This window comes from Saccopteryx leptura, chromosome 3, assembly GCF_036850995.1.
Source record: "Saccopteryx leptura isolate mSacLep1 chromosome 3, mSacLep1_pri_phased_curated, whole genome shotgun sequence".
Classification (NCBI taxonomy): Eukaryota; Metazoa; Chordata; class Mammalia; order Chiroptera; family Emballonuridae; genus Saccopteryx; species Saccopteryx leptura.
Window position 1 is genome coordinate 68,353,927 of NC_089505.1, and position 24,040 is coordinate 68,377,966.

The 24,040-nt window shown below is 45.0% G+C and overlaps 1 pseudogene; it reads right to left on the minus strand.

Annotated features, from left to right (window-relative positions):
• Positions 1 to 15,237: 15,237 nt before the first annotated feature.
• On the minus strand, positions 15,238 to 20,274 carry LOC136398190 (small ribosomal subunit protein eS1-like; annotated as a pseudogene).
• Positions 20,275 to 24,040: the final 3,766 nt, after the last annotated feature.

Sequence of the window (24,040 nt, forward strand, 5' to 3'; positions counted from 1 at the left end):
GAAAAAATTAGGGGGAGGAGGGGCGTAGGCTGAGAGAAGTAACAGGTTGTCACTTGCAAGGAAGCCCTCCCCCTCCTGCATAAACAATTTCTCCCTCTCTGCCTCAGCACTAAGGTTGCCCTGGTAGCTCTCATCTATAAAAAAATCACTCAGCTCCCCTGCAGCTCAGCCAAGTCTTTGTCCTTTACAGCAAAACTTCTGAAACAGTTGAAAGGCTCAGTAGCTGCATGTCCTCACGCCCTACTCTCTCTTTTCAACCCTCCCCCAAGTGAGAAGCAGGGTTGGGGAGGCAGACAGACTCCCACATGTGCCTGACCAGGATGCACCTGGCATGCCCACCAGGGGGCGATGCTTGGCCCCTCTGAGTTGTTGCTCCGCTGCAATCAGAGCCATTCTAGCTCCTGAGGTGGAGGTCATGAGCCATCCTCAGCACCCGGGGCCAACTTTGCTCCAATGGAGCCTTGGCTGTGGGAGGGGAAGAGAGAGACAGAGAAGAAGGAGAGGGAGAAAGGTGGAGAGGCAGATGGGCGCTTCTCCTGTGTGCTCTGGCCGGGAAATGAATCCAAGACATACACACTCCAGGCTGACGCTCTACCGCTGAGCCAACCGGCCAGGGCCCTGCTCTCTCTTCAAACATCCGCCACGCTTCTGCCCCTTGCTCCTTAAGCTGTCCTGGTCAAGGGTATCAGTGACCTCCACACGGCAAAACCAGGGGCCACGTCTGTGCCTCATCCTGCTCATCCCCTTAGTGACACTTGACACAGGACCCCCCCACCCCCCACCTCCCGGTCAACCATTTCTTCTCTGGGCTTTGCTGAATCCAAACCCTCCCTGGTTTCCTCCTCCCTGCCCAGAATTTGTCGGCCTCCCCACCTTCGCTAGGCCTATCCCTGTGCCTAGAGGGGAGGGGAGCGCAAGGGCCAGGCCAGCTTTGTGCTTTGCTCTCTCCACCGAGGTGACCCCACGCCGTTCCCTGGCTTTAAACCCACAGTCAGCTGATGACTGTGGGTCTCCAAGCCCGACCTCTGCACGGAGCTCTTCGTCTGCCCACAAACGGGTGACTTGACATCTCCACGCCTCAAAGGCAACATGTCCCAAACGGAGCTCTTGACCCCACCCCCTGTGTTGCCCCCAGTCTCCCTTTCTCTCAGAAAACTGGACCACCCTCCCTTTTGTTGCTGAGGAAAAAATGTAGAAATTGTTCTCCATGGTGCTTTTTCCCTCACCCTTAAATCCAACCCATCGTCCAGTCCTGTGGCTCTATCTGTAAAATGTATTGCAAACTGTCCTTTCTTTCTATCTGTTCTGCCACCACGGCAGCCAAAGCCACCAACCCCTCTCCCATGGCTGACTCCCATGACTCGCTGCCACACCTGCCTCCCAATAGCAGGCAGAGCGGCCTTGTGAAAATGCGAGTCAGATCATACTCTTCATCTGAATACATTCTGAGGACTATTTTGAGTTAAATTTGCACTCCTTGGCCCTGGCCGGTTGGCTCAGTGGTAGAGCGTCGGCCCATTGTGTAGATGTCCCTGGTTTGATTCTCCATCAGGGCCCACAGGAGAAGCGCCCATCTGCTTCTCCACCCCTTTCCCTACCCTTCTCTTCCCTCCCCCACTTCTCTTCCCCTCCTGAAGTCATGGCTCAATTGGTTCAAACTCATCAGCCCTGGGCACTGAGGATGGCCCTTTGGAGCCTCCACCTCAGGCACTAAAAATAGCTCATTTGGGAGCATGGCCCCGGATGGGCAGAGCATCTGCCCCAGACAGGGGTTGCTGGGTGGATCCCGGTCAGAGTACATGAGGGAGTCTGTCTCTCTGTCTCCCCTCCCCTTCTCTCACTTGGAAAAGAAGGAAAATAATCTGCACTCCTTATGGCGGCCTCTGAGATTTTGCATGGTCTGGGCCTGATACCCCTCTACTCTCATCTCCTGTCCCTCTCCCCTTCACTCACTACACTCTAGCTCCTTCCACTAGAGTGAACCAATTCCTACCTCAGGACCTTTGCACCAGCTACTCTATGCTTGAAACATTCTTTCCCCAGATTTTCACATGGCTGGCTTTCTCTAGTTTTCAGGTGTCACTTCAGATCTTGCACCCACAAAGGGGCCTTCTTTGTCCAACTTATTAAAAGGTACCCTCATACCCACTCCTGGCCACTCTCTATCTCACTCCTCTGTTCTTTTTCCTATACAGCCTTTATCCATAACCAACATCTTATGTGTATGCCTACTATTCACCGCTGTCTTCTCTCACTAGAAGGCAAACTTCTTGAGAAGAGAGACCCGGTCGCAGTGATTACTACATTCCCAGTGTCTAGAAAGTGTCAGGAAAATTATGTATTGTCATTCAATTTACTGAATACCACACACAATCCATCCATCTTCTACATACTTCAGCTATTCTTCTTGAGACAAAATCATCACTCAGTATACAGCAAACATTAACTGGTTTTGTTGTGTCTACTCTGCATTAGACAGGCACTCACGTTACCTAACCCTCCCAACGATCCTGCCAGGAAGGAGCTGCTACCCTCCCCATTTACGGAAAAGACTCAGGTTCAGAGAATGTGAATGAGTAGGAGAGTATGAGACCACAAGAACACACGTTAGATTTGTCTCCCAAACCTGCTATATTGACTCCAAACACGTGCTCCTTCTGCGCTGCTGAATCACATTGGGACATCTCTGAACCACATTATAAGTATAATACAGACGGTCCCTGACTTTCAATGATCTGACTTACAATTTTGGACTTTACGATGCTGCAAAAGCAATATGCATTCAGCAGAAACTTTGCTTGGAATTTCGGTCTTTGCCCAGGCTGACGGTGTGTGGTGGGTCCTCCCCAAGATGCTGGGCAGTGGCTGCGAGCGCAGCCTCCATGCAGCGGCCCAATCACGAGCGTAAACAGCCGTACTCCACAGTGAACTGTGTTGTCAGCATTTCTGGGATATTGTGTTTTATGTTTTCACATCCCATCATGTCTACAAACATCCGCCGGCATCTCCTGCTTCTGGTAAAAAGAGGAAGGTGACCACAGAGGACTTGCGATGGGGTTATATCCTGATAATTTTAAGTGAGCACATTCGAGGTCAGTGTGGCTAAGCCAGGATGTGTGGTAGGTTAGGTATGTTAGATGCATTAAAAAATTTTTTTTAGAGAGTGTGAGAAAGAGGGGGAAGAAGTGGGAAGCATCAACTCGCAGTAGGTGTTTCCCGTATGTGCCTTCACTGGGAAAGCCCAGGGTTTTGAACCGGCAACCTCAGTGTTCCAGGTCAACACTTTATCCACTGCGCCACCACAGGTCAGGCTGAATGCATTCTTGATTTACAGTATTTTAAACTTACAATGGTTTTTATCGAATGCAACCCCATCACAAACTAAGGAGCATCTGTACATTGGGAAGTCCTGCTTATAGCCATGCTGGGCCCTCCTGAGATAACCCTGGAAAGAATACATAAGGCCACGTTTTCAGGCACTAAACAAATATGAAGAGAACTGTGGTCCTATAACCTATCTTATAGCCCAGGAATTTCACTCTTAGGTATTTACCTGGGAGAAATGAAAACATGTGTCTACACAGTCCACACAAAGACTTTGGTGAGACTGTTTGGAGCATATTTATTAATAATAACATACAACTTGAAACAACTCCAACTTTTATCAACAATGGAATTCATAAGCCAATTGCAGTGTATTCTTAACAGAGTGTATTTTTAAAATACAGCCTTTAAAAAGCAAGTGTAGGGGAGCATTTTCGTGTACTTGGAGCAGAAAAGATTTCTCAGGTAAGACCAGAGTTAACTATGAAGGAAAAATAAATGAGCCTGACCTGTGGTGGCGCAGTGGAGAAAGCATCGACCTAGAACGCTGAGGTTGCAGGTTCGAAACCCTGGGTTTGCCTGGTCAGGGCACAAATGGGAGTTGATGCTTTCTGCTCCCCCTATCACCCCTCTCTTTCCTCCCTAAAATGAATTTTAAAAATGATAAATTGAATTCTGTTAAGAACTTCTTTTCATCAAAAGACACCATGAAGAAAGTGAAAAGGCAAACCAAAGACAGGGGTAGATTTTCATCCAGCATCTTTAAAGAGATGCTGGACAAACCAACAGAAAGGCCAGCAGACTGTCACACTGCTGGTGGGAGTGTAGACGGGTATGACCACTCCAGGAAGCTGCTTTGTGGAGTTCACCAACACTAACCATCTGCGTACCCTGGGACTCAGGTACGTGCCCACCAGAAATGCATTCAGGTGTACACCCAGAGACACATACAAAGACTTTCATAGTAGCACGGCACCCGTCATAATAGCCAACCCTCCAACAAAACCCAAATGTGCATCAACAATAGAATAAGTGAGTAAATTGTGGTGTAGTCACATCTCATGAGCAAACAGAGTAAATGACCTACAGTCAATGCAACAAAACAGATGAATCTGACAAACATTGTATTGAACAAAAAAAAAGAAGACAATCAGATCACAGAAGAGGCAAAACTCAGTATGGGGTCTGAGGGTAGACAAGTGAGCACCTGTGAGGGAGGGCGTGGCCGGAAGAGCCTGCGAAAGTGCTTCTGGGAAGCTGGGATGTTCTGCGTCTTGGCCTGGCTGCTGACTGCAGGAGCGTGTTCACGTGATAGAAATTTACTGAGCTGGACACTTATAATTTGTGTAGTTTTCTCTGTGCTTATTATGTATTTTTTAGAAAAGTTTTACTTTTTGCCCTGACCAGTTAGCTCAGTTGGGTAAGAGTGTCGTCCTGAAACAACAAGGTTGCTGGTTCAATTCTCCGGTCAGGGCTCATACAGGAACAGCTTGAGGTTCCTGTCTCTCTTTCCCTGCCTCTCTGGAAAAAAAAAAAAGGTATACTCTTTTAAGTAAACATTTTTAAAATTGATTTGGGAGAGGGAAAGGGAAGAGAGAGAGAAGCATCAACCCGGTGTTTCACTAAGCCGTTCCATTTAGTTGTGTACTCATTGGTTGCTTCTCATATGTGCCCTGGCTGGGGGTCAAACCCATGACCTCTGGTGCTCCAGGTTGATGCTTTATCCACTGAGCCATCTGGCCAGGGCCGAAGGTTTACCTGTTAAAGTAAAGTAACTCATAAATGTATTAGTTTTGTGTTGCCATTATGTCAAATGACCATAAATTTAGTAGCTTAACACTACACAGGTTTAGTATCTTAGAATTATGGAGGTCAGAAGTCCAAAGTCCATCCCACTGACCTTACACCAAGGTGTGTTCTTTCTGGAGACTCTAAAAGGCCACCCACATTTCTTGGCTGTAGCCGCCCGTCACTCCAGTGATGTCTGTTTCTACCGTCATATCATTTTCTCTGCCTCTGATCCTTCTGTCTCCCTCTTATAAGGACCCTTCGAATTACACTCTGCTCCCCAGATAATCCAGGATAATCTTTCCATTTTAAAACCCTTAATTTAATCACATCCGTAAACTCCCTTTTGCCATGTAAATCAACAGATTTACAGGTTCCGGGGATTAGATGTAGGCAGAATAAACTGCTACAATGATCATGAAAGCACAGGTGGAAAACAGAGAAAAGTAGAAAAAAAATTTCCATAGTCTCACCTCCCAAATACAATCACTCCTGAACAGTTTGGTACATTTCTACTTGGTCTTTAAAAGCCTAGTTGCATTCATATGTCATAGAAAACATGTGCATTCTGCTGTTGTCATTAAGCATGACCTCACTGGAATTTCCGTGCTGAGAATACTTTTCAAAATGTCACTTTAAATGGCTGAGTAATATTCTATTGAGTTTGTTAACTTAACCATTTCCTTCTAGTTGGATGCCCTAGTCACTTTATTAAAAAATAACTCATATAGCCCTAGCCGGCTTGCTCAGTCGGTTAAGAATGTCGTCTCAGGCCCTGGCTGGTTGGCTCAGTGGTAGAGTGTCGGCCTAGCGTGCAGATGTCCCGGGTTCGATTCCCGGCCAGGGCACACAGGAGAAGCTCCCATCTGCTTCTCCACCCTCCCCCTCTCCTTCCTCCCTGTCTCTCTCTTCCCCTCCCACAGCCAAGGCTCCATTGGAGCAAAGTTTGCCCGGGCGCTGAGGATGGCTCTGTGGCCTCTGCCTCAGGCACTAGAATGGCTCTGATCGCAACAGAGCGACGCCCGGATGGGCAGAGCATCGCCCCCTAGTGGGCGTGCCGGGTGGATCCCGGTCAGGCACATGCGGGAGTCTGTCTGACTGCCTCCCCGTTTCTGGCTTCGAAAAAATACAAAAAAAAAAAAATGTCGTCTCAAAATGATAAGGTTGTAGGTTTGATCCCCAGTCAGGGCACATACAGGAAGCAGCCAATAAATGCATGACTGGTTCTGGCTAGTTGGCTCAGCAGTAGAGCGTCAATCCAGCGTGTGGAAGTCCCAGGTTTGATTCTAGGTCAGGGCACACAGGAAAAGTGCCCATCTGCTTCTCCACCCTTCCCCTTCTCCTTCCTCTCTATCTCTCTTTTCTCCTCCCTCAGCCAAGGCTCCATTGGAGCAAAGTTGTCCCGGGTGCCGAGGATGGCTCTGTAGCCTCCACTTCAGGCACTAGAATGGCTCCGGTTGCAATGGAGCAACATCCCAGATGGGCAGAGCATTGCCCGTGGTGGGCATGCTGGGTGGATCCCGGACGGGCGCATGCGGGAATCTGTCTGAATGCCTCCCTGCTTCTAACTTTGGAAAAAAAAATAATAAAAAAATTAAATGCATGACTGAGTGAAACAACAAATGAATGCTTCCCTTCCCCCTCCCCTTTCTCTCCCTTTCCCCTCTCTGTCTCTCTAAAAATCAATCAATAAATACAAAAATTAAGCCTTGGCCAAATAGCTTGGTTGGGTGGAGTGTCACCCCAGAGCAAGGAGGTTGCCGGTTCGATTTCCTCATCAGGGCACACACAGGAGCAGCTCGATGTTCCTGTCTCTCTCTCTCCCTGACTCTCTCAAAAAACAAACAAGCAAGTAAACAAACAGAAAACTTGTATAAGTGCATCATGGTGTACCTCTTTGTATATAAGTCTCTGCTTGGCTTTCAGGTAGATTCCCAGGCTTTAAGAGCATGAACATATTTCCTGCACTTGACATCCGTTGCCAAATTGCTTTCCAACAGGGTGGCAGCAATTTACATTCTGATGCTGTACGAGCATGAAAGTCTGTTTTGCTGTGCTCTCACCAGCGTTGAGTAGAACCTGAAAACGTTTGTTGCTCATTTGATGGGCAGAAAAAAGAACCACTGAGCTGCTTGAATGCTGTGCCGATAGGCTTAGTCAAAAGGAACCAAACAAAATGGTTAACGTGAAAATCGCTTTAGCTTTCACTGCAGAGTTTTGTTAATGACCTGGTCGTTCAACTTCTAGGAGCTTACACTAAGGAAATAATCAGAGTGGTAGATGCAAAGATGCACTCGATGTTGTATATGAGGGTATCCTTTGTAATGGCCAATTTGAAAACAAATTCAATGTTAAAAATTCATAGAGTAGGTGTGATCTTGGGGAAGTCACTGTAATGGCAGCCTGTTGTTTTTATTTCTAATTACTCTTGCCTTATCTATTTCTTATTTATTCATTTGCTCATTATTTCATTCATTCATCTTATACATGGCTTAAGCTCTCTGCTGGCAGCTGGAGATGTAGTGATGGACAAAACAACCGGGAATATAAAGCTGCCCTTGTGAAGCTTATAATGATTATCGTTGCCTCATGGAAGGATTGCTTCACCTCAGGTTTCCATCTTTTAAAATGGGGAGTTGGACAAACAAACAAAAAGAAACAAAAAAACCAAGTGTATAGATATACAGAACAAACTGGTAGTTGCCAGGGGTGGGGTGGTGGTGGTGGTGAAGGAAGGCAACAGGTACAAATTTCCACTCATAAAATAAATACATCCTGCGGATGGAAGGTACAGTAAGGCAATAATGCTGTGTGGCATATTTGAGAGCTGCTAAGAGAATAGATCTTAAAAGTTCTCATCCCAGGAAACAAATTCTGTGACTTTGGACAGTAACAGGTGTTAAATAGGCTTATTGCAGTGACCATTTCTGAAAATATACAAATATGGAATCATTATGTTATACACATGAAACTAATGTAATGTTGTGTGTCAATTATATCTCAGTAAAAGTAAATTCATTAAACATTTAAAAATTTTTATTTGATTGATTTGAAAGAGAGGAAGAGAGAGAGAGAGAGGGAGAGAGAGAAAGAGAGGAATACCAATTTGTTGTCCCACTTTATTTACGCATTGGTTGATTCTTGTATGTGCCCTGACCGGGATTGAACCCCCCAACCTTGGTATATCAAGACAATGTTCTAACTAACTGAGCTATGTGGCAAAAGCCAAAATAAAGTCCTTTTAAAAATAAATGAGACTGACCAGGTGGTTGTGCAGTGGATAGAGCGTCGGACTGGGATGCAGAGGACCCAGGTTCGAGACCCCGAGGTCGCCAGCTTGAGCGCGAGCTCATCTGGTTTGAGCAAGACTAACCAGCTTGAGCCCAAGGTCGCTGGCCCTAGCAAGGGGTCAATCAGTCTGCTGTAGCCCCCGGGTCATTGATATGAGAAATCAATCAATGAACAACTAAGGAACCACAACAAAGAATTGATGTTTCTCATCTCTCTCCCTTCCTCTGTCTGTCCCTCTCTCTGTCTCTGCCACACACACACACACACACACACACACACACACACACACACACAAATAAATAATTAGTCCTAAATGATTAATTAGAATGAGAACAAACTCCTAAAAAAAAAAAAAAGAAAAGAAAAAGACAGGGGCTTTGGGCGACCATCTGTGCCCTTCCAAATCCAACTTCTAAATGCTCCCCCTCATTAGACTGAAATCTTTGTGCGGGAGTAGCGGGTGATCCATTGTCTTGTTGGCCTCTCATGTAGGTGTTTCCTTCTCTTTCAGGTGATGGCACGATCATGTCCTCTGGGGACCCTCCCTGTCCTACTTTCGTTGTATGCTATTCCAGGGGCGCTAACCCAGTCCTAGGCATTCGGAGAAGGTTCTTCTCCTGACTGATGAGAACCCATCTTGGGACCTTTTCTGGAGTTACCTCCATACTGGGCTCGGTTAGATGGAAGCCGTGAGACCCCGAGCTGCCTGTGGCCACCTTGCTATGCGCTGCCTGCTGCACACATTCCGGCCGGCTGTGTCTGCACCAACTCTGCTCGCGCTCCTTCTGCCCAAACGGACATCCCACAAGCACCGCTGTGCCAGGGCGGGGCCGACAGGCTGCCTTTAGGAAATTTATGCACCCAGAGGCGGTGGCTTTTGTAATTTGCCCATCCCAGAGGTGACTTCTCCTCCTCCTCCTCCACCTCCTCCTCCTCCTCCTCCTCCTCCTCCTCCTCGGCTGTCTTCTTCTTCTTCTTTTTTAGTTGTTATCATTTTCCCTTAAGGCAGCTGATGACTCTGCCATAGTAGAGGCTGCCTGAGAACAAAGGGAAGACAGAGGAAAGCACACTGAAGAAATAGAAAGAGGAGTTCCTGACAGGAATGTTTGCGTGCTTGATCCAGCCATTCCTGATGCGAACTCTCTTCGTGACCTTTTCAGTTACAGTTACACGAACCCCTTCCTTCCTTCCTTCCTTCCTTCCTTCCTTCCTTCCTTCCTTCCTTCCTTCCTTCCTTCCTTCTTTCTTTCTTTCTTAAACCAGTTTCCAGTGAGGTTCTGTTGCTGCAGGTGCCCAGAACGGACTGGCCCGGTGAGGGCCTACCTGCTGACTCCGTCTCCTCCCCCCACCCAGCACCCTCCAGCTCCTCCTTGTGGGCTGCCGGGTTACTTAGCTCTGAAACGAAAGGGTTGAATCAGCAGTGCCTCTTATTTGCTACACGAAGTAGGGAAGGCAGAGTCTATTGACCCATGCTGCCACTGAAATAACGGCAGTCGGGAGCGATTAAGTGATTTGTCCCAATGCCGCTGGGGTTTGGACCTTGCGTTCCATGGCTCCATGTCCCGTGTTCCACTGACAGGTAGGTACGCGCTGATCTTCGTAGACAAAGCAGCTTTAAAACAGGGAACTGCGGGAGGAGTAATTAGGGGCAGGCTTGTCTGATTTCCACTCATGTTTTCCCACTTGTGCCGCCTCTTGGCTAATAACAGCCATAAAAACATATTTTTAGGGTGAAAAAATGTCAACGTATATCTTCCTCGTAGCAACAACTAAGCTGACTGGTGAGTCAGGTGTTGCTGAGGACGTGGAGAAGCTGCGCGCTTTTCCATCACTCCCACGAGGAAAAACGGAGATGCGTCCCCTCCCGCCACACCCTCGTTTTGGTTTCATCATGTGCAGGGGCCACTTAACTCTGGGCTTGGTCGCTCAACTGCTTGGGACAACGGTATGTTGGTGGAAACGACAGGGTGTTAATTCTGAGTCTGGGACTTAAGAGGCCTTATGTGTTGTCGTTAGTCCTGGGCCTTTCTGGGCTGAGAAGCTTTCTGTTGTAGCTGACCTGCCCTTGGCCCGGGCTCCCCAATGGGCCACTGGAGCGTCCCCGAGCCAGCGCCACCCACAGCCGACGGCACAGCAGCCCTGGACAAGTTGGTCTAGGTCAGCGGGCACACAAACAGTGACATGTGGTTATTACTTGACGTTGCTGAATTTCTGATATTTATTATATAGCACTCATTGAAAGTTATAGGAAGTGCTTATTAAAATGAAAATAAATCCGCTCACATGACCTGATGATTCCGTCTCTCCTGACTGACCCTACAGAAACATGCACATGCCCAAGGAAGCGTGTGTAAAAATGTTCACAGCAACATCGTTTGTAAGAGCAAAGAAACCAAAAATAGCCTAACTGTCCAGCAACCGGAGGATGGATAAAGAAACACGAGTTTTCTGGAATATCATTGCAGCTCTTAAAAGAAACAGTGCAGAGTGATTTAAATAAAGCTGGATAGATTTCTGAGACATGCTATTGAGTTAAAACAGCCAACTGCAGAACAATATGTACAGTGCGATGCAATTTATGTTAAACCATACTCACACGCTCGCTCAAAACGACAGTACTCATTTACTGTACAGTAAGTACTCTGCATACATGGTATTCCGAGATATATATGCACACCGTCAGAGGAAGATCTGGAAGGACCCAATGCAGGCTGAAAACATGGTTACTGCCAGGACAGAGACCTAGACTGGGAAGAGGTGATAAAAGGAGACGTTAGCTTTATCTGTAATACTATTTTTAAAAAAGAAAAAACAATCGATCCATATGTTACTTGTACAATTGGACATTAATTTTCTCAAAGGAAAGAAATATAATGAACATATATACATACATACTACATATATATGTTATGTTATGTTATTTATTTATTTTTTGTATTTTTCTGAAATGAGAAGCAGAGAGGCAGAAACAGACTCCTGCATGCACCCAGCCAGGATCCACCCGACATGCCCACCAGGGAGCGATGCTCTGCCCATCTGGGGCGTGCTTCATTGCAACTGGAGCCATTCTAACGCCTGAGGTGGAGACCATGGAGCCATCCTCAGTGCCCGGGCCAACCTTGCTCCAATGAAGCCTTGGCTGCAGGAGGGGGAGAGAGAGACAGAGGGGGAAAGGTGGAGAAGCAGATGGGTGCTTTCCCTGTGCACTCTGACTGGGAATTGAACCTGGGACTTCCACACCTGGGGCCAACACTCTACCACTGAGCCAACTGGCCAGGGCTTATATGTTAATTTTTTAAATTGATTTTAGTGATAGAGAAAGGTAGGCAGACTATGAGAGAAAGAGAGAGAGAGAGAGAGAATGAGTGACAAGAACATCCATCTTCTTCTGTATGTGCCCTGATCAGGTTCATAGCCAGGGCCTAAGAGTCTATTTTAAATGTCCTTTAGAGGCAAATAGGCCTGAATTCAAAACATGCCTCCTTAGCAACTGTGACACAAGTCACTCCATCACTCTGAACTTCTGTTTTCTCATATGTAAAATGGCGATACTCATGTGCATTAAATAGGATGGTCATAAAAATGAAATAATAAGGTATGCAAAGTTTCCAGAACTGTCTTGTAAGTAGGCACTACACATCCAATTAAATGCTAATTCTCTTCCCTTCCCTCCCATTCCCGGCCCCTCCTGCATCCCCTCCTAACTCTAACCTTGCTTCTAACCCAGCAGTCAGCTTGTGATGGCCACCTTGTAGATGCCTCCTCAGCTTTTACCCCCTCTCTGGTAGGGAGACTAATGGCTCCCCAGAGATGTCCTAATCCTTAGAACCTGTGAGTATGTCAGGTTAGACAGTAAAAGAGAATTAAATGTGCTAATGAGCTGGCTTTAAAATAGAGTAGCTTGGATTTTTTTTGGGGGGGGGGCAGTGTGACCATAAGGTCATATTTCCATCCGGAAGGGAGAGCCTGCATGATGATGAAGCCAATCTGAGGAGGTCAGGGCTCAGCAGTGTAAAGAGACACCTTCCTGATAACATTATGTGGGCCACTGGGTCCATGCTTGGAGTTCTGGGCTAGCCACGACTTTTTATTTAAACGAGGCAATAAATCTCCACTGCTCCAATCTGAATTGGAGTTTTGTCCTTCGCAAGTGAAACAAGCCTTTGAGACGCTGATGAACTACAAGTCCTTTCCCTAGAGAAAAACCCATGCAGACAAATCTTTGCATACAATTTCAGGGAAACGCCTGACCCCCGCTGAAGTCGGGCCTTAGGTTATGAAGTCCTGTTCTGTTCCAAATGTGTCATGAGGCATCAAAGAGACAGAGAGAAGAGAGATTGTCTTTAGGGAGTCCAGGATCTCTCCCTCCACTCCTGCAGAGGAGCTTTGGTTTGGGTCATAGACAATTGATTGGATCAGGGAGTTAAAGGTCGGCACTCTCTGTGAAAGGTGCAAAAGTGTCTTTGGGCTCTAGCCGTGTAGCTCAGTTGGTTAGAGCATCGTCCTCATATACCAAAGTTGCAGGTTCAATGTCCTGTCACGGCACGTACAAGAATCAATCAATGGGGCCCTGGCTGGTTGGCTCAGTGGTAGAGTGTTAGCCCGGTGTGTGGAAGTCCTGGGTTTGATTCCCAGCCAGGGCACACAGGAGAAGTGCCCATCTGCTTCTCAACCCTTCCCCCTTCTCCTTTCTCTCTCTCTCCCTCTCCTCCCCTCCCATAGCCAAGGCTCCATTGGAGCAAAGTTGGCCTGGGTGCTGAAGATGGCTCCATGACATCTGCTTCAGGTGCTAAAATGGCTCCGGTTGCAATGGAGCAATGGCCCAGATGAGCAGAGCATCGCCCCCTAGTGGGCTTGCAGGGTGGATCACAGTTGGGCATATGCGGGAGTCTGTCTCTGACTCCCCACCTTCTCACTAGGAAAAAGAAAAAAGAATCAACCAATGCCCTGACCAAGTGATGGTGCAGTGAATAGAGCATCGATCTGGGATGCTGAGGACCCATGTTCAAAATTCCGAGGTCACTGGCTTGAGCGTGGGGTCCACCTTGAGTGTGGGATCATAGACATGACTTGTGGTAATTGACTTGAGCCCAAGGTCACTGGCTTGAGCAAGGGGTCAGTAGCTTGGCTGGCCCCATCAAGGCACATATGAGAAAGCAATCAATGAACAACTAAGGTGTCACAATGTAGAATTGATGCTTCTCATCTCTCTCCTTTTCTGCCTGTTTGACCCTGTCTGTCTGTCTGTCTCTCTCTTGCAAAAAACAAAAACATGTCAACCAATGAATACACAATGAACTGGAATAACAAATGAATGCTTATCTTTCTCTTTCTTGCTCCCCCTTCCTCTCTTTCTTTAAAACCAATAAATAAAAAACACCACTAACAAAAAGCATCTTTGGGCATTGCGTCTCTTTTAGCTACTTTTAGGGAAATCTTTTAGCTCTTTTGGAATATACTGGAGGGAAGGTATAAGATGAGGGAAAATTCAGGATTTCTTGAACCTTCTTCCTTGATTATTTCTCTCTCTTTTATCTCTTATTACACTTGCGACAACTAAAGATCAGAGAGGCACAGTGAGTTGCCCAAGACACACAGCAAATGTGTGAAGATTTTGAAGTCTGACCTAGTTATCTTGTTTACATATTAGGATTCCTTCCATGGCTTCACTTTCCTATTAGAGTAAAAAGAAAGAAAGAAAGAAAGAAAGAAAGAAAGAAAGAAAGAAAGAAAGAAAGAAAGAAAGAAAGAAAAAAGAAGGAAAGGAAAAAAGAAAAGAAATAAAACAACACCTCATTGTTGCCAGCAGCCCTATACACTTTGGTCCCTGCCTCTCTTTTGAGATCTTTTTCCTCTCATTCCTCATACTCCCTCCAGCTATATCAGCTTTCTGTTCTTCAAATGCGCCAAACAATATTGGATAAACCAAGAGGCAGACCAAGTACATGTTCAAGGACCAGCAAAGTAAAGGCTTTCCATAATTTGAGGCGGGGGGGGGGGATTTAATATTGGCAACAAGCCATTATGGAAAAATCCAGAACATGGATTCACATTCATGCATTCATTCATTAGTGGGGGAGGGGCAGACAGGGACAGACAGATAGAAAGGGAGAGAGATGAGAAGCATCAACTCATAGTTGCAGCACCCTAGCTGTTCACTGATTGTTTTCTCATATGGGCCTTGACCGAGAGCTCCAGCTGAGCCAGTGACCTCTTGCTCAAGCTGGCTACTTTTAGGCTCAAACCAGCAACCATGCTGGTGTAAAAATTTACCCTCTAAGTACTGCATGACTGCATCACAGAGTTCTAATAGATAGTATTTCATTATCATGCAGATCAAAATGTTTCCTAATTGCCATTAAGACTTCTTCATTGACCCAGGGGCTATTTTATTTTATTTTAATTTATTTTTGTATTTTTCTGAAGTTGGAAATGGGGAGGCAATCAGACAGACTCCCGCATGAGCCCGACCGGGATCCACCCGGCATGCCCACCAGGGGGCAATGCTCTGCCCATCTGGGGCATCGCTCTGTTGCAACCAGAGCCATTCTAGTGCCTGAGGCAGAGGCCATGGAGCCATCCTCAGTGCCCGGGCCAACTTTGCTCCAATGGAGCCTTGGCTGTGGGAAGGGAAGAGAGAGACAGAGAGGAAGGAAAGGGGGAGGGGTGGAGAAGCAAATGGGCGCTTCTCCTGTGTGCCCTAGCCGGGAATTGAACCCGGGACTCCTGCACGCCAGGCTGACGCTCTACCACTGAGCCAACCAGCCAGGGCCAGGGGCTATTTTAAAGAGTAGGGTTTTTTTCTCTCACAAATAGGACTTTATATTTGTCACCATTAAATGTCTGAATTTTAAAGAGATTCTTGGACTGGGGGTTTATATCCATCAGCTCGTTCAACATCAGCACCTACCTCATCTCCAGTAGCTTTCCTGGAACTGCTACCTTCACTGTGAAGCTCCATGAGTTTTCCCAATTCAAACCTGGGCTTCTTCAGCATTTTGACTTTTCTAACAAACACATCAAGGAGCAGAGAAATCGATTGGCAAGCTTTTCTATGTCTTTTCCAATGCTATCTGGAATCATTTCATTGACCACTTCTTTGAAGTCATTTGTCTGCACCTCTCGGGTCATGATTTCTGTCACCTTCTTCCGGATTTGGCGGACCTGTTGATGCTGAGCATAAGAGGTCTTTTGAATCTGATTGTTATGTTTTTTTAGTAAAACCAACACAAAATAGACGAAGCACACCACCATCGGTAGTCTTGACATTGACATAAGCTTCAGTCATGGTCTACCATATTTTGACCATGGAGCACATTTTGTCATGGGAAAGATCCATGCCATGAAAATTAGTCAGGCAGTTTTTACCTTGAACATCTTTGTTGATTAGCTTGTATTTTCTAAATGCAACTTGATCATTCTGCAGGTTAGCCAGGCTCGCTTCAAAAACATGACCTTTGAGACTATCAGATGCAATTTTGGTTACTTAAGTTCTTGTGACCAGTGTTTTTCCAATATTTCCTTTTTTTTTCTTTAGTGACAGAGACAGAGAGAAGGACAGACAGACAGAAAAGGAGAGAGATGAGAAGCATTAGTTCTTTGGTGCGGCACCTTAGTTGTTCATTGATTGCATATGATTCTCATATGTGCCTTGACCGGGGGCTACAGCAGAGCAAGTGACCCCTTGCTCAAGCCAGCAACCTTGGGTCCAAGCTGGTGAGCCTTGCTCAAACCAGATGAGCCCGTGCTCAAGCTAGCAAACTCAGGGTTACAAACCTGGGTCCTCCTGTCCCAGTTCAAAGCTCTATCCACTGCTCCACCGCCTGGTCAGGCTCCCAATATTTCTTATATTGAACATAGCTGGTGCTTTCACACCACACCAATCTCTCTTAGAAAATGGACCAACCACTTTTTTCTTGACTCTCTTTTTGCCGCCTTTTGCAAGGCTCTTGTTCTTGCCCACTGCCACGGTGCTGCTCAGAGAGCCAAAGGGCAAAGAGTAGTTCTTGATTTATAAGTAAGGATTTTAAGTTATATTTTTTGTTATTAATTTATAACTTAATTTTATTGTGGCAAAGAACATATTCTCTTTGATTTCAAACATTTGAACTTGCTGATACTTGCTTTATGGCTGAGAATGAGGTTAGTTGTTCTGAACATGCTGACTGTGCTTGATTGGAATGTGTATTCTGAAGTTGGTGATTACAGTATATCATACATGTCCATGAGGTCAAATTTTTGTTTTTCAAATATTCTATAAACTTAATAATTTTTTCTGTTGACTCTATCATATATTGATAAGTGGGTTCAAATCTCCTACTATGATTGTTTATTTATCTAGTTCTCTTCAAAATTTTGTCAATTTTTATTTTATTTATTTAAAAAAAAATTTTTTTTCTTCATTTTTCTGAAGCTGGAAACAGGGAAAGACAGTCAGACAGACTCCCGCATGCGCCCGACCGGGATCCACCCGGCACGCCCACAGGGGCGATGCTCTGCTCCTCCGGGGCGTCGCTCTTTTGCGACCAGAGCCACTCTAGCTCCTGAGGCAGAGGCCACAGAGCCATCCCCAGCGCCCGGGCTATCTTTGCTCCAATGGAGCCTTGGCTGCGGGAGGGGAAGAGAGAGACAGAGAAGAAAGCGCGGCGGAGGGGTGGAGAAGCAAATGGGCGCTTCTCCTGTGTGCCCTGGCCGGGAATCGAACCCGGGTCCTCCGCATGCTAGGCCGACACTCTACCGCTGAGCCAACCGGCCAGGGCTAAAATTTTTTTATTAATTTTTAATTTATTGTGTTTACATGGATTCAAGTGTCCCACTGAATATAGCCCCCTCACCCCACCCCTGTGTGCTGTTTATACCCCCTTTGCTCCTCTCCCCCTAACTTCCTCCTTCCATGTCAATTTTTACTTTATGTATTTTGAGGTTATGTTGTTAGGAGCATATAAATTTAGACTTTTCAGAATTCTCTGGTGCATCAGACTTTTTATCATTAAAATATCTCTATCTCTTGTAATTTTTTTCCTTAAATTATGTTTTATCTAATACAGCTATGCCAACTTTATTTTGGTATTTGTATTATATATCCCTTTTTCTTTCTATTGTTTTATTGTCAGCTTTCCTATATATTTTTTTTTTTGTAGATTTTCTTTATTGATTTTACAGAGAGAAAGAGAAACAAGGGATAGAGCATGAAGTTTTAACTCATAATTGCTTCACTTTAGTTGTTCATTGATTGCTTGTTATATGTGCCTGGACCAGGCAAGCGCAGGGTTTTGAACCAGCAACTTCAGTATTCCAAGTCAACGCTTTATCCACCATGCCACCACAGGCCAGGCTCAGCTTTCTTATATTCTTAGGTCTTAAATGTATCTTGTAAATATTCATAGTTGAAATTTTGAAAATCCACTCTGCAATCTTTTTAGTGAGGGAGACAGAGAGAGAGAGAGAGAGAGAGAGAGAGAGAGAGAGGAAGAGAGAGAGATGAGAAGCATCAACTCTTCATTGCAGCACCTTAGTTGTTCACTGATTGCTTTCTCATATGTGCCGTGACTGGGGTAGGGGGGCTCTAGTTGTGCCAGTGACCCCTTGCTAACTGGGGACCCTGGGCTCAAGCCAGCAACATTGGGCTTCCAGCCAGTAGCCTTTGGGCTCATGCCAGTGACCATGGGGTCATGTCTATGAGCCCATGCTCAAGCCAGCAATCCTGTACTCAAACTGGTGAGCCCATGTTCAAGCCGGATGAACCCATGATCAAACCAGCAACTTCAGAACCTTGAACCTGGGTCCTCTGTGTCCCAGGCCAATGTTCTATCCACTGCGCCACTGCCTGGTCAGGTCACTCTGCAATCTTTTAACATAAGTATTTAGTCCATATATATACATGTAATGAAATTACTGTTACATATGAGTTGAATTTCTTTTTTGTGTGTGTGTGACAGAGATAGAGAGACAGAGAGAGAGACAGATAGGGACAGACAGGAAGGGAGATGAGAAGCATCAGTTCTTTGTTGTGGCACCTTAGTTTCTCATTGATTGCTTTCTCATACGTGCTTTGACCAGGGGGCTACAGCAGACCGAATGACCCCTTGCTCAAGCCAGCGACCTTGGGCTCAAATTGGTGAGCCTTGCTCAAATCATATGAGCCTGCGCTCAAGCTGGCAACCTCAGGGTTTCGAACCTGGGTTCTCCGCGTCCCAATTCGATTCTCTATCAACTGCAGCACCGCCTGGTCAGGCTAAGTTGAATTTTTTTTTGTATTTTTCTGAAGTGAGAAGTAGGGAGACAGACAGACAGACTCCCACATGTCCCTAACCAGTATCCACCCAGCATGCCCACCAGGGAGTGATGCTCGGCCCATCTTGGGCATTGCTCCACTGCAATCGGAGCCATCCTCAGCGCCCGGGCCAACTTTGCTCCAATGGAGCCTTGACTGCAGGAGGGAGAGACAGAGAGGAAGGAGAGGGGGAGGGGTGGAGAAGCAGATGGGCGCTTCTCCTGTGTGCCCTTACCGGGAATCAAACCCAAGACTTCCACACGCTGGGCCGACGCTCTACCACTGAGCCAACTGGCTAGGGCTTAAGTTGAATTCTTTAAAAAAGATTTTATTTATTGATTTTAGAGAAAGGTGAGGGAGAGGAGGAATGGGAAGCATCAACTTGAAGGTGGTTCTCATATGCACCTTGACCAGGCAAGCCTGGGGTTTTTAACCCTCAACCTTAGTGTTCTAGATGACACTTTATCCACTGCACCACTACAGCTCAAGCTGAGTTAAAATTTGCCTTCTTATATTTTTGCACTAGTTTTCTATCTGCTCTAGTTTTTTATCTTTTAAATAAGTTTAATTATTGATTTTAGAAAGAGAGAAAAAGGAAGTGGGAAGAGAGAGAGAGAGAGAGAAACATAAATTTGTTGCTACACTCCTGCATGCACTCACTGGTTGGCTCCTGCAGGTGCCTTGACTGGAGATCTAACCCCCAACCTTGGCATATGGGGATGACACTCCAACCAGCTGAGCTACCTGCCCACGGTTATCTGCTCTGTTTTTTATTTTCTTGCATTTTTCCCTTCAAATTTATTAATTTTTATTATTTTACTACAGTATATACTAGTTTTTAAATAATAAATTCTGCTTCTTTTAGTGTTTGTCTAAGAAATCAAATCTCTAACAATAAAACATAATTAATCAACAACTCTACTTAGACAATACAAAGACTTTAGAATACTTTCAACCATATTACCCTTCCTAACCTATGTTTTTATTGTTGTGTGTTTAAATCCCTTCTTTAACGTACAAGATATCATGGTTATTGTTGCTATTGTTTTACACAACCAAAATTTGTTCATATTTATTCACACATTTTTCACTTTCTTTGCTTTTTATTTCTTTTTTCATCTCAAATATTTCATCTGGGATCACTTTGTTTTTCTGCCTAAATTATATCCTTTAAACTGTCTTTTACTAAGATTTGCTGCTAGTGGTAAACTCTCTTCATTTTTTAAAATCCAAAAATGTATTTTTATTTTATTTTTGAAATTTATTTTTCACTGGTTATAAAATTGGCAATTAGTTTCTATCAGCACATTGATCTGATTCTGGCTTTCATGGTTATTGTTGAGGAGTCAGTTGCTAACTGACTACTGGTCTTTTGAAGAGCATCTCTTTGCATTTGGTATTCTTCAAACATACAGTAATGTTTCTAGGTGTGAATTTCTTTATATTTGATTCATTGGGCTTCTTGAATCTTTGGGTTAGCTTCTCATCAATTTTGAAAAATTTGAAAATCCACCATTATTTCTTTAAATATTCCTTTGCCACATTCTCACTCTTCTGGGGACTCAGAATGAATATAGGTAAGACCTTCTCACCTCCATTCTTCATGTTCCTCAATTTTTAAAATATGTTTTCTGCCCTGTCTCTTCATGGTGCATTGTGAATAATTTCCTTTGACCTATGTCACAGTTCACTATCTCTCTATTCAGCTGCTGCTTTTAACTTTAAACTTATTCACAAAGTTTTCAGTTTCTACTAGTTTTGTCATTATCAAAGCATCTTGATTATTTTTTATAGTTCCTCAATTCCTGCAAAAAAATGGCAACCTTACATTTTATATAAACAAAGTAAATTGTTCTTGTCTAATAATTCTAAGGTCATAGGTATTTAGTGCATCTGTTTCTAGTGTCTCTTATTTCTGCTAGTTCTTTTCCTGGCATGTTGTCTATTTGGTTGTATCTGTGTGCTACTCACTTTTCCTTGACAATATGTTTAAAGGAACACATTGTCTTTTAATGAAGTGTCTTTCCCCCAGAGAATACTTTTTGTGTATTATTGTCGAAGCTTAGAAACACTACCAGTGTGAGACTAAACTAAATTCACAATCTGGTTCATTGGACCACCCGTGTAAATGGGTTGGAAATTCACAAATTTCCTTCTAGCCTCCCTTACCCTGAAGGTATAGCCAGCGCTTTCCCAGTTTAATGTGGACTCCTCACCTTGGGTAGGCCCTGAGCTTTTTTTATTTCTCTTATCTGAGAAGCCATCAAAGTAAAAGTTTAAATTTGCCAGGACTGTAAAATTTCTTCAGGGCTGAAGTACTCTGATTACTTCTCTGGCTTCTCAATTTCCCTTCAGTTATGGCCTGATAAATCTTGTGAGACCTTCAGTGCTTTTAAGACTGAAAAAAATTTTTTTCATCCAGCATTTTTAGTTGTTTCAGTGGGAGGGTTTATGTGAATAACCTAGCCTGCCATGATCAACAACTTCAATTACTTTGGCCTCTTAGCTTTGCGTAATTTTTCTTCTTAGCACTTAACACTACTTGACATTGTATATTTATTTGTCCACAAAAATAGGTTGAAAGCTTCATGGGTACCTATGCTTTGTTTTGCTCACTGCTGTTCCCTAGCACCCAGAATACAGGCTGTCACATAGTGACTACTCAGTGTTTGTTGAATGAATGAGTGAAAAAAAAAGAGCAAGTTTGCAACCTCTTTGTGCTGTGGCTACAACGGGCTAAAGCAAGACCACGGGGGGGGGGGGGATTCAGAAACATGGTTACAAATCAGGAATCTGTGGGAAGACATTTTAAAGCACAATCTCAAATCAAGGTCACAACTTAGCAAAGTGGCATGAAGAAGTATACACAGCCTCGCTGGTTTCGGTACTTCCCAGGATCAGGTATTAGTCTGGGCTGTGGGTCGCAGTTGATATCCATGTGTGTCCCTTTTACTCTCTTTGGGACTTTGTTTCCTTTCTCACTCATCTCTGCTTTTATCTGTCATCCTTACCTTTCACTGAATCTCAGGTGTCTGTGACTCTCTTATTTCCTTTCGCTTTGCTCTTGTCTCTCTGTATTCATCTCTATGTCGGTCTCTGTTTTTATGTCCCTGTCTTCCTTTGTTGTACCCTTCTCTTCCCTCCTCTGTAAGACACAGTTCCAACGGTTCTGACTCCGCCTGCACCCCTGTTCCCTAGCTTTATCTCTAGGATGTTTGCCAAGCCAACGTCCACCCTGGTCACCAATCTCACTATCTCTGCCCCACCCCATTTCTTGTCTTTGTGCCTTTTCTTTTTCTACACTCCGTTTCTGTTCTATCACCTTTATCACTGTCCCTTCTGTTGCCAGCTCCTCTGCCTTTATTTCTTCACCTGTCACTGTGTCATTGGATGTGCTCTGTTACTCCCACCCAGTACGGTCACCACTGTTACTCTTCACTCTAAGTGTGTGCAGTGTTGCTGTTCCCTCTGAATCTGTCTCCTCTGCCTCCCCCAACTCTGAACCCTCCATCTCTGTCCCCTCTATTTCTGTTCCCTCCATTGTTCCGTCTGCCACTCCCCATTCTTTCTCTGTGCCCTCTGAAAATCGGTCCACTCCTCATCTAATGTTGTTTCCTGCATCTCTAACATTGTTACCTTTATGTCCCTTTGCCTCTGTCACTGTTGCCTCCGATTTTATTTCTGGCACTTTCTCCTTAATTTTTATCACTTTCCCCTCTATTACTTCTATTTGCTGTTCTGTTACTGTCCTCTGAGTCTCTGTCTTTTGCACCTCTGTCTTTTGTCTTTATGACTGTCACCTCTATATCTGCCACTCTCCCCCTTCTTTTTCCTATAATTGTCCCCTTGGTCCTTGTCCCTTCTGTCACTGTCCTCTTTCTCTCTTCATGACACTGCTCTGCTCTATTACTGTCCTCTTGGTCTCTCTCCCTTCTTTCTTAGACCCTGTGGACTCTGTCCAGGATGCCTAGGTCTCTGTCTCAGTTCCTTGTCTCTGACTTCCTGTCTCCTCAGCAACGTTCATCTCTGACTCACCATCTTCTCTGATACTTTCCCCTTTGCTTCTGACCTCTTTGTCAGAGTCAATTCTGTTACCAGATGGGGACTGGGCCCAGAATGGGCCTGTCTTGGGACAGCTGGCAATGTGTACAGAAAGAGTTCACAACACGAGTCCAGGTGATTTTGAGAGGATGTTTATAACAGCTGGGGATGCTGCAAGGAAGGAAGGGCTTAAAATAGAAGAAACAAAAGGAGAGAGCTGAGGTGGGGCTGTGGCTCCCTGGGAAATCAGAGAAAAGGGGCCCTGGAGACAGGTTTGGGTATAAACCCGGGACGAGCTGCCGCTGCCCACTGCTTCCTGGGTTGCAAGTCTTGTGGGGACCTTTAGAGTAAGAGAGAAAAGTATGGGCATGCTCCAGAGAGAGCCTGCTGGCTGGGTCCTTGGTGTCCAGGCTTTTTATCTTTCTTTAGCCTCTGGGAACCTTAGGGGAGGTTTTGGGGGAGGGTTTCAGTAGAATATATTAGCTTTCCAGGGGTGGCCTTTACTATAATTCATTAAAATGTGCATAAAGAGGTGGCAGGGTTAATTTCTGGTCAGTTTAATTAAAAAAATTTTTTATTTATTCATTTTAGAGAGGGGAGAGAGAGAGAGACAGAAAGACACAGAGAGAGAAGTGGGGGGAGCAGGAAGTATCAACTCCCATATGTGCCTTGACCAGGCAAGCCCAGGGGTTTTGAACTGGGGACCTCAGTGTTCCAGTTAGACACTTTATCTGCTGCGCCACCACAGTTCAGGCTGGTTGGTTTCATTTTTAAAAGAATGAATCAGGACCCTGGCTGGTTAGTTCAGTCAGTTAGAGCATTGTCCGGAAACACCAAAGTTGTGGGTTTGATCCCCAATCCTGGTCAGGGCACATATGGGAAGCAACCAATAAATGAATGCTCTCTCTCTCTTTCTCTTCTTTATTCTCTCTCAAATCTATCAATTAAAAAAAGAGAGATCTTTTAAAAAAAATTAAAAAGAGGCCTGACCTGTGGTGGTGCAATGGATAAAGCATCGACCTGGAATGCTGAGGTTGTCTGTTAAACCCTGGACAAGGCACATAAGGCAGGGGTCGGGAACCTATGGCTTGTGAGCCAGATGTGGCTCTTTTGATGGCTGCATCTGGCTTGCAGACAAATCTTTAATAAAAAAATAATAATGTTAAAAATATAAAACAGTCTCATGTATTACAATCCACTCATTTCCTACCGCTCATGTTCATGGTTGCGGGTGGCTGGAGCCAATCACAGCTGTCCTCCGGGACAACACCAAATTTTTATTGGATAATGCCTAACGTACACGGGTCGTTGTATGGCTCTCAC